Source organism: Oryctolagus cuniculus, chromosome 7 (genome assembly GCF_051225735.1).
Source record: "Oryctolagus cuniculus isolate XC-2025 breed Fujian yellow rabbit chromosome 7, ASM5122573v1, whole genome shotgun sequence".
Taxonomy (NCBI): domain Eukaryota; kingdom Metazoa; phylum Chordata; class Mammalia; order Lagomorpha; family Leporidae; genus Oryctolagus; species Oryctolagus cuniculus.
Window position 1 is genome coordinate 136,001,203 of NC_142873.1, and position 11,115 is coordinate 136,012,317.

Here is an 11,115-nt window from a genome sequence, read left to right on the forward strand (position 1 = left end):
AGGAACGAACACCTCTTTTCGGTCGACTAGATGAAAAATAAGATCAGGGGACACTACAGCCAGCACTTACAGTCTCCCACGTGGGTGCAAGGGCCCAAGGACATGGGCCATCTTCCACTGCTTTCCCAGGCTGTAGCAGAGAGCTGAATGGGAAGAGGAGCAGCCGGGGCACAAACCGGTGCCCAGATGGGATGCTGTTGCCACAGATGGAGGCTTCACCTGCTAGGCCACAGTGCAGGCCCCCTGACCTTTTCTTCTTAAAGTAACTGTTTTAGCTGCTGATGTTCATATTAGCTATTAACAGCTTCTTCATTCTCTTCATCCACCTTGGCTGGCTGGTCTGCAGATCACTGCTGTTAGAATCAAGCGATGGGCAAAGTGGCCCTTTGCTTCTGAGCCCCTCCCCCAGTCCTCTGTTGTGGGCCACAGTTCTGCAGAGGTCTGGGACTAGATCTTTGATTTCCCCCCTTCATCATATTCTGGTCACTTCATTCTAACATTGACAAACCACAACTCACTAAATGAAACTGGTCATGTGACTTTCAAATACTGGTAATACATTAAAACAACTTATTAAGTGAGATAATGGAAGATTCAAAAAAATTTTTATTGAATATGCCAGGATATGTATTTGATTTTAAAAAGCTTAGAATTAAAATATTTATATATTTTTCCAGTTGATTATCATTTGATATGATACACAGATGTTTATATGTTTTTTTAAAGATTTATTTACTTATTTTAAAAGAAGGAGAGACAGAGAAATATTCCATCTGCTTGTTCACTCCCCAGATGGCTGAAATGTTCAGTGCTGGGCCAGACTGAAGCCAGGAGCCAGGAGCTTTATCTGGGTGGCAGGGTCCTAAACACTTGGGCCATCTTCTCTTTTCCCCAGGCCATTAGCAGCCTGCTCCACTTCCCAGGATCAGGAACAGGATCCCAACAGCTGGGACAGGAACTGATGTGGGACGCTCGCGTCCCAGGTGGCAGCTTTACCTGCTCAGCCACAATGCCGGCCCCACAGGTGGGTCTGTTTTTGAGGAATAAAATGTCATGGTCGTTAAATGCAACGTGACGCTGACACCATGCCATTGATGCTGCTTGTGAATTCTGTTCTGACCCCGTGTTCCTGCTGTATGAGTTTATCCAGTGAAAAGACTACTTGATTTAAATTAAAGTTTTGGAATTTAAAGCTTCCTTTGGTCTTTTGGGTAAAGCTTCTGGTGTATTTATCCAATGGGAAACTTTCTATTTTTTTAAAAATATTTATTTATTTGAAGGGCAGAGAGAGAGGGAGATCTTCATCTTCCAGTTCACCCCCAAATGTCTACAGCTTTCTGGGCCAGGCTGAAATCAGGAGCTGGGAACCCTGTCCAGGTTTCCCACGTGGGTGGCTGGGACTCAAATACTTGCACCATCATCCCCTCGCCCCAGGGTTAGCAGGAAGCTGGATCAGAAGCAGAGGTATGGCTTAATCCCAGGCACTCTGAGGTGCAGACCTCCCAAGAAGCAGTTTAACTCCCCCCCTACAACACCTTCCCTAGGAAACTAATTTAAGACAACAGATTTGCTTGCATTTGCACTAAAGATAAAATGAATGGATCCTATCAGCAGTGGCAGAAACAGTAGTGTGCTAGCAGCTGGTTGGCAGCTGTGAGAGGCGCAGCAGCACTGGGAGGAGGGCTCCACTCTGGAAGAGATGACTTTCGAGGGATGCCTGAGAGAACAGACTGATTCCGAACCGGTAGGAGAGGAGAGTGTTGTGCCAGACCGAACGGTTCAGAGAACAGCAGACTGGACTCAGTGGAAAGGGTCCTGTAAGATGACATTGTTTACCCAAAGTCCCACAGCAAGTCGGTGACAGGGCTGGGATGAGAAATCACCCCCGTCTCAGTTCAGTGGTCTAGCCCCTGGACTGTCCTACCTGCAAAGCTTAGTGGAGGGCCCAGGGAGAGGGAAAAGACAACCAATGCGTTAGGACGCCCAGTTCACAAAGGGTTCAAGGAAATAATAGTGAGTGAGGACTGTCATGGGTAGAGTGCGCCAGGCCAGTCCTCACCAGCTCACAGCCAGAGCTACTTGAAAATCGTGTTAGTAAAAGCACACAGATAACTCAGCACTTGAGTGCTGAAGAAGCGCCATGAACTGTTACTTCAATAATAAAACCAGCCAATACTGAGAAGCACTTTGTATGTAGCAGGCATAGCTCTGAGTGATCTCGTTTCATCCTCATAGCCCAGTGAAACAGAAAACGAAAACTGAAACATACAGAAGTGCAGGTCACACATTGGTAGGCCGGACTGGGATTCAATTCTGATTGCAGATGCCATGTTCTTTTTAAGATTTATTATTGTGGCCAGTGCTGTGGCGTAATGGGTAAAGCTGCTGCCTGCAGTGCCAGCATCCCATATTGGTGCCGATTCAGGTCCTAGCTGCTCCACTTCCTATCTGGCTCCCTGCTAATGCACCTGGAAAGGAAGTGCAAAATGGCCCAGGTGCTTGGGCCCCTGCACCCACGTGGGAAATCCAGAGGAAGCTCCTGGCTCCTGGCTTCAGATCAGCTCAGCTCTGTCAATGGTGGCCATTTGGTCAGTGAACTAGCAGATGGAAGACTTTAATCCCCCCCCCCCCCCCGCCTCTCTGTAACTCTTTCAAATGAATAAATTAATCTTTATTTAAAAAAAGATTTATTATTTATTTGAAAGGCAGAATTAGGGAGCAGGAGAGAGAGAGAGCGCATCCATCCACTGGTTCACTCCCCAAAAGGCTGCAGTGGCCAGGGCTGGGCCAGGTTGAAGCCGGGAGCCTGGAATTCCATCCAGGTCTCCCATGTGGTTGAGGGGCCCATGGGCTTGGGCCGTTCTCTGCTGAGTCCCCAGGCAGATTAGCAGAGAGCTGGGTGGGAACTGGAGCAACGAGGACTCAAACCAGCACCCATGTGAGATGCCTGTGTTGCAGGCGGTGCCTTTACCCCTGCACCACAGTGCTAAGCTCCCAGATGCCACATTGTCAACCACTACTCTGCCACTTACTGCAGTTCGAGATTACAAGGTCTGGCCCTTGCAGATCCATGCTCCCAGCAGCCACCGACACTGCTGTATAGGAGAGGTGTTGAGAGTTATGAAAGCACAAAGAAAATCAGGTAGGAAGGAGCAGGTGGTTCGAGGAGGCTGGGGGAGACCGGGAAAGAAAGGAGTGTTTCTAGGCTTGCAGGATGCCACTTGGAGATGCCTGGGTGATAACCTGGCAAAGCTCTGAGCACTTCAGTGTGGGAGTGGAGCTCTGCTGGTAATGGTGGACTTATTTGCTGAGCCTTCCTGCTGAAAACAGCTAAAACACCCAGATAAAAATAACAGACATCTCTCAGGGCATCCAAAAACTGGCAATTTAGTAAAAAAATTACCAGCCACGAGAAAAACACCACAAAAATCCAGAAAGAAATGAAGAATACATTTGGTTCTGGCAAATCAGACCTTACTCTGGGTTGGATGAGACAGAAGTGAAAACCCAGAGCCCAGAGAGGAATCCAGTAGTAGCAGGTATTTCCCAGGGAAAGGAACAAACCTTTCAGAGTGAAGAGTGGATTGCATGTCGAACCGTCCCAGGGATCTGTGGCCTGGAACATGAACCTTAGCCCTGAACTGTTAGTGTCTCTAGGTCTGCTAAAAAAACTAAGTTAAAATTATTTTCTGGAGGAAGGAAATTTTTAAAATTACCTTTACAAGTATTTTTTTTAAAAGATTTATTTATTTACTTGAAAGAGTTACACAGAGGAGAGGCAGAGAGAGAGAGATCTTCCATCTGCTGGTTCACTCCCCAGATGGCCACAACAGCTGGAGCTGTGCCTCTCCAAAGCCAGGAGCCACAAGCTTCTTCCTGATCTCCCACGCAGGTGCAGGGGCCCAAGGCCTCTGGCCATCTTCTACTGCTTTCCCAGGCCATAGCAGAGAGCTGGATCGGAAGAGGGGCAGCCAGGACTCAATCTGGTGCCCATATGGGATGCCAGTGCTTCAGGCCAGGGTGTTAACCTGCTGCGCCACAGTGCTGGCCCTTCAAGTATTTCTGTGTTCTTCCCCTGAAAGATAGGATTTTATTTCTGAAGCACACAAGAAATTAAGGGCCGGCACTGTGGCTCAATAGGCTAATCCTCCACCTAGCGGCACTGGCACACCGGGTTCTAGTCCCATTCGGGGCGCTGGATTCTTTCCCGGTTGCCCCTCTTCCAGGCCAGCTCTCTGCTGTGGCCAGGGAGTGCAGTGGAGGATGGCCCAAGTGCTTGGGCCCTGTGCCCCATGGGAGACCAGGATAAGCACCTGGCTCCTGCCTTTGGATCAGCGTGGTGCTCGGCCGCAGCGCACTAGCCGTGGCGGCCATTGGAGGGTGAACCAACGGCAAAAGGAAGACCTTTCTCTTTCTCTCTCTCTCTCACTATCCACTCTGCCTGTCAAAAAAAATAAATAAATAAATAAAAGAAAAGAAAAAGAAAAAGAAATTAAGGCATAGTAGGGAAGAACCAGCAAAAACCAAAAGGTCACAAATGGATTTTCATAGACTTCAGTACTTGAATTATAAAACACTATAAAATGATCATGGTTACTATATTTTTGTAAAGATTGTTTTATTGGGGCTGATGCTGTGGCGTAGTGCATAAAGCTGCTACCTGCAGTACTGGCATCGCATATGGGTGCTAGTTCGAGTCCTGGCTGCTCCATTTTCTATCCAGCTCTCTGCTATGGCCTGGGAAAGGAGTGGAAGATGGACCATGTCCTTGGGCCTCTGCACCTGCATGGGGGACCTGGAGGAAGCTCCTGGCTTTGAATTGGCCCAGCTCCATCCATTGTGGCCATTTGGGGAGTGAACAGTGGGTAGAAGATCATTTTCTCTCTCTCTCTCTCTCTGCCTATGCCTCTGCCTCTCTGTAACTATGCCTTTCAAATAAATAAGATTTATTGAAAGGCAGAGTTATGAGATCTTCCATCCATTGGTTCAGTCCCCAAATGGCCACAATGGCTGGAGCTTGGCCAGACTAAAGCTAGGAACCAGGAACTGCTTTTGGGTCTCCCACTTGATTGCAGGGGCCCAAGCACTTGGGTCATTTTCTGATGCTTTCCCAGTCACATCAGCAGGGAATTGGATTGGAAGTGGAGCAGCTGGGACAAGAACTGGTGTCTGTATGAGGTGCTTGCAGTGTTGTAGGAGGTAGCTTACCCTGCTATGCCAGAGCGCCCCCATGGTTACTGTTTTCAAAGAAGCACACGACAAACTTAAAACTACCCAAAGGGAAAAAAGAAATGGGAACCTGTGAAATGGGAGTTAAGTGGCTGGCGCTGTGGCATAGCAGGTAAAGCCTCCATGTGCAGTGCTGGCATTGCATATGGGTGCCGGTTCGAGTCCCTGCTGCTCCACTTCTGATCCAGCTCTCTGCTATGGCCTGGGAAAGCAATAGAAGATGGCCCAAAAAGAAATAAATGGAGTTAAAAGACAAAGTGGAACTTTTAGAAATTAAAACAAGTGGGCCAGTACTGTGGCATAGTAGGTTAAGCCTTCACCTACGGCACTGGCATCCCATATAGGCACCAGTTTGTGTCCCAGCTGCTCCTCTTCCAATCCAGCTCTATACTTATGGCCTGGGAAAGCAGGGGAAGATGGCCCAAGTGTTTGAGCCCCTGCACCTGCATGGGAGACCTGGATGAAGCTCCTGGTTCCTGGCTTCAGCCTGGCCCAGCTTGGCAGTAGCAGCCATTTGGGGGAGTGAACCAGAAGATGGAAGATCAATCTCTCTCACTCTGTGTTTAGAATAAATAAGTAAATTTTTTAAAATAAAATAATTAAAACAATCAGATAGTTTCAGGGAGAATCTGAACAGAAGACAGGTTTTTTAATTTTTTTATTTTTATTTTTTTTAAAAAAAGAGCATGAGCTCTCTTTTATGGGATGTTGCAAGCATGAGTGAACCACTGACTGGCTCACTCCCCAAGTGTCTAATTTGCTGGGGCTGGGTCAGGTTGAAGCCTGGAGCCAGGAGATCAATCTGGGTCTGCCACATGCAAAGCAGGGACCTAAATACTTTTTTTTTTTTTTGACAGGCAGAGTGGACAGTGAGAGACAGAGAAAGGTCTTCCTTTTCCGTTGGTTCACCCCCCAAGTGGCTGCTACGGCTGGCGCGTTGCGACCGGCACACTGCGCAGATCGGAAGCCAGGAGCCAGGTTCTTCCTCCTGGTCTCCCATGCGGGTGCAGGGGCCCAAGCACTGGGCCATCCTCCACTGCACTCCCGGGCCACAGCAGAGAGCTGGATTGGAAGAGGAGCAACCGGGACAGAATCTGGTGCCCCAACTGGGACTAGAACCCGGGGTGCTGGCGCCGCAGGCGGAGGATTAGCCTAGTGAGCCGGCCAATACTTTTTTTTTTTTTTTTAACTTTTATTTGAAAGGCAGAGTTGAGAGAGAGAGACAGAAAAAGATCTTCAGTTTACTGGTTCACTCCCAAAATGGCTACAATGGCTTCGACTGGGCCAGGCCAAAGCCAGGAGCTAGGACTTCTTCCAGGTCTCCCATGTTGGTAGCAGGGGCCCAAACACTTGGGCCATCCTCTATTGCTTTTCCTAGGCCATTAGCAGGGAGCTAGATCAGAAGTGGAGCAGCTGGGATTCCAGCTGTTGCTCATATTGGATGCCGATGTCACAGGTGGCAGCTTTACCCAATACGCCATAACGCCAGCCCCAACCTTTTTTTTTTTTAAGACATTTATTTGAAAGGCAAACTTAAAGAAGGAGGGAGGGAAATCTTCCATCCAGTGGTTCACACCCTAGATGGCTGCAATGGCCAAAGAGCCAGGAGGTTCTTCAGGGTCTCCCACATGGGTGCAGGGACCCAAGTAATTGGGCCACTCTCTGCTGCTTTCCAGGTGCATTAGCAAGGACCTGGATTGGACTGGAACAGCTGGGACTCAAACTGGTGCCCTAATGGGATGCTGGCATTGCATGCCCCAGCTTTACCTGCTGTGCCACACACTAGCCCCTTTACTTGGCGGGGGGGTTGGGGGTAGGCAGCTAAGTAGTTGACCCATCATCCATTGCCTTCCAGGGTCTGCACTAGCAAGACACTGGAAATGAGAGCAGATCCAGGATTCAAATCCAGACAGTTCCTCTCACAAGGGGATGAAGATGTCCCAACTCGTAGCTTAATCACAAGGACAAAGGCCTGCCTCCATGTACATTAAATTAGGTAAATGGGCCAATTCCTTGCAAACCATAAACTACCAATCTTTCCTGATCTGAGTAATCCTGTAACTATTAAAGAAATTGAATTTTGGATTAAAAAAAGCTTCCAAAAGAAATCTCCAGGCTCAGCTGGTGAGGGTTTCCTGGAGAATTCTACCAAACATTAACGCTAGGCTTCATCCTGGTGGTTAAGATGTCCACAACCCTGAGGCTGGCGCCGCGTGGCTCACTTGGTTAATCCTCCACCTGCGGCACCAGCATCCCATATGAGTGCCAGGTTCTGTCCAGGTTGCTCCTCTTCCAGTCCAGCTCTCTGCTGTGGCCCGGGAGTGCAGTGGAGGATGGCCCAGTGCTTGGGCCCCTGCACTCGCATGGGAGACCAGGAGGAAGCACCTGGCTCCTGGCTTCAGATCGACGCAGCGCTAGCTGTTGCGGCCATTTGGGGAGTGAACCAACAGAGGGAGGACCTTTCTCTCTGTCTCTCTCACTGTGCATAACTCTACCTGTCAAATAAATTAAAAAAAAAAATGTCCACAACCCTGGGCCTGGTGCTGTGGCCTAGCCGGTGGAGCCACTGCATGTGATGTTGCCAACCCACGTGGGCGTCATTTGGAGTCTGGCTGCTCCATTTCTGATCCAGCTCCCTGTCAATGTTCCTGGGAAAGAAGATGGCCCAAGGGCTTGGGCCCCTGCACCTACATGGGAAACCTGGAAGAAGCTCCTGGCTCCTGGCTTCAGACTGTCCCAGCTCTGACCATCATGGCCATTTGGCTAGTGAACCAACAGGTGGAGAATCTCTCTATAAACTCCACCTTTCAAATAAATAAATCTTTTAAAGAAAAGTAGGGAACAGGAGCTGTTGCTGTGGTACAAGGGGTTAAATTGGTGCCTCAGCACCAGCATCCCAAATGGGCACCTGATTGCTCCACTTTTGCTCCGACTCCTTGCTAATGTGCCTAGGAAAGCAGAGGAAGATGGCCCAAGTCCCTCCCACTCCCACATGGTAGACCAGATAAAACTTCTGGCTTCAGCCTGGCGCAGTCCCAGCTAATGTTACCATATAGGGAGTGGCAGATGGGAGATCTCTTTCTGTATCTTATTTTCTCTCTCTGTAATCCTGCTTTTCAAATAAATAAATCTTAAACAAAATTCAGGGGCCAACACTGTGGCATAGTGGGTAAAGCCGCCACCTGTAATGCCGGTGTCCCATATAGGCACCGGTTCAAGACCCAGCTGCTCCACTTCCAATGCAGCTCTCTGCTATACCCTAGGAAAGCAGTAGAAGATGGCCCAAATCCTTGGGCCCCTGCACTCATGTGGGAGACCCAGAAGAAGCATCTGGCTCCTGGCTTCAGATGGGCCCAGTTCTGGCTGTTGTGGCCATTTGGGGAGTGAACCAGCAGATGGAAGACTTCAATTTCTCTATCCACCTCTGCCTTTCTGTAACTCTGACTTTCAAGTAAAATAAATCAATCTTTAAAAAAAAAATCAGGCCGGCGCCGCGGCTCACTAGGCTAATCCTCCGCCTTGCGGCGCCGGCACACCGGGTTCTAGTCCCGGTCGGGGCGCCGGATTCTGTCCCGGTTGCCCCTCTTCCAGGCCAGCTCTCTGCTATGGCCAGGGAGTGCAGTGGAGGATGGCCCAGGTGCTTGGGCCCTGCACCCCATGGGAGACCAGGAAAAGCACCTGGCTCCTGGCTCCTGCCATCGGATCAGCGCGGTGCGCTGGCCGCAGCACGCCGGCCGCGGCGGCCATTGGAGGGTGAATCAACGGCAAAGGAAGACCCTTCTCTCTGTCTCTCTCTCTCACTGTCCACTCTGCCTGTCAAAAAAAAAAAAAAAAAATCAGGGAAACTTTCACATCTCATTTAAAATGCCTGTAATACAGATAGGACAGTACAAAAGAAAAGCTGCAGATCAATATTTCTAATGAAGTTAGCTGAAAAAATCCTCAACAAAATATTAACAGACTGAATCCAGCAGTATATTAAAAAGTTACACAAGATGGCCAAGCAGGGTTTATTTCAGATAGGCACGTCTAGTTCAACATTTGAACGTGAATTTACATAATCCAAAGCTGACGAAGAAAACTCAAATGCTGGTGGTGTGGCCCCCACTTGCAACATCCCATATCGGGGCTCAAGTCCCAGCTGCTCTGTTTCCTGTAATTGCTCCTTGGGAGGCAGCAGATGATGGCTCAAATGGCTGGGTCCCTGCCACCCATGTGGAAGTACAGGATGGAGCTCCTGGCTCTCGTCTTCTGCCTCACCCAGCCCTGGCTACTGTGGGCATTTGAGAAGCGAACCAGCAGATGGAAGATCCCTTTCTCTGTCCCTCTATGTATGTATCTCTTCCTCTGTAACTCTGCCTTTCAAAAATACATACATACATACATACATCTTTAACAAAGGAACATTCATATGAACGTGTCAGTTGGCACAAGAAAAACACCTGATGAACGTCAATACCATTTATGATAAAAACTCTCAGTACCCTAGGAACACAGAGGAACTTTCTCATCACGATAAACAGTACCTACAAACCCCTGCAGCTAACATTGTACCTCATGGTTAAAGATGGAGTGCTTTTCCCCAAAGATGGGAAATAAGGCAACAATGTCTACTTTCCTCACTCTTATTTAATATATGACTGGGAGTGCTGATCAGCACAGTAAGACAGGAGAGGGAGTAAAGAGCACTCAGGGGCTGGTGTTGTGCCACAGCAGCTTAAGGTGCTCCCAGGGATGCCCACATCTCGTATCAGAGTGCAGGCTGGAGTTCCAGCTACTTCATTTCCAGTCCAGCTTCCTGCAAGTGTGCCCAGGAAAGCAGCTGGGGATGGCCCAAGTCCTTGGGCCCCTGCTACCGATCTGGGAGACTTCTATGGGTTTAGCCTCATCCAGCCTGGCTGTTGTGGTCATTTGGGGATTGAACTAGTGGATGGAAGACCGCTCAGTCTCGCAGTCTCTGTCTTTGTCCCTCTCTCTCTCCCTCTCTGTAACTCTGCCTTTCAAATAAATAAGCCTTTAAAAAGTAATATTTTGGCCGGCGCCGTGGCTCACTAGGTTAATCCTCCGCCTTGCGGCGCTGGCACACCGGGTTCTAGTCCTGGTCAGGGTGCCGGATTCTGTCCCGGTTGCCCCTCTTCCAGGCCAGCTCTCTGCTGTGGCCAGGGAGTGCAGTGGAGGATGGCCCAAGTGCTTGGGCCCTGCACCCGCATGGGAGACCAGGAAGAAGCACCTGGCTCCTGGCTTCCGATCAGCGCAATGCGCCAGCCGCGGCGGCCATTGGAGGGTGAACCAACGGCAAAAGGAAGACCTTTCTCTCTGTCTCTCTCTCTCACTGTCCACTCTGCCTGTCAAAAATATAAATAAAATTAAAAAAGTAATATTTTAAAAACAGTATACATATTGGGAAGGAGTAACAATATAAAACAATTCCCTATTTGCAAATAAAATGATTGTCACAGAAAAAAATTCCAAGGAATCTGGACTACAAAACCCTTCTTAAAATTAATAAGGGAGTTTGGCAAGATCCCAGGTTACTAAATCTATACACGAAAAGAAATTCCCAGAAATTAGCAGATAGACAAGATGGAGAATATAGATAGTAAAACGTAAAGGATTAAAGACGTTTCTTTCTTTACTTGAAAGGCAGAGAGCTTCCATTGGCTGCTTCACTCCCCAAATGCCCACAACAGCTGGGGCTGGGCCAAGCCCAAACCAGGAGCCTAGAACCTAACCCAGGTTTCCCAAGTGGGTGGCAGGATCCCATGACATCCCCTTCTGCCTCCCAGGGTGCAGGTTAGCAGGAAGCTGGAATCAGCATACCCAGGACTGAAACTGGGGCCCTTCGATATGGGACGCCAGCATCTCAAGCTGGCGCTTAACTCCTGA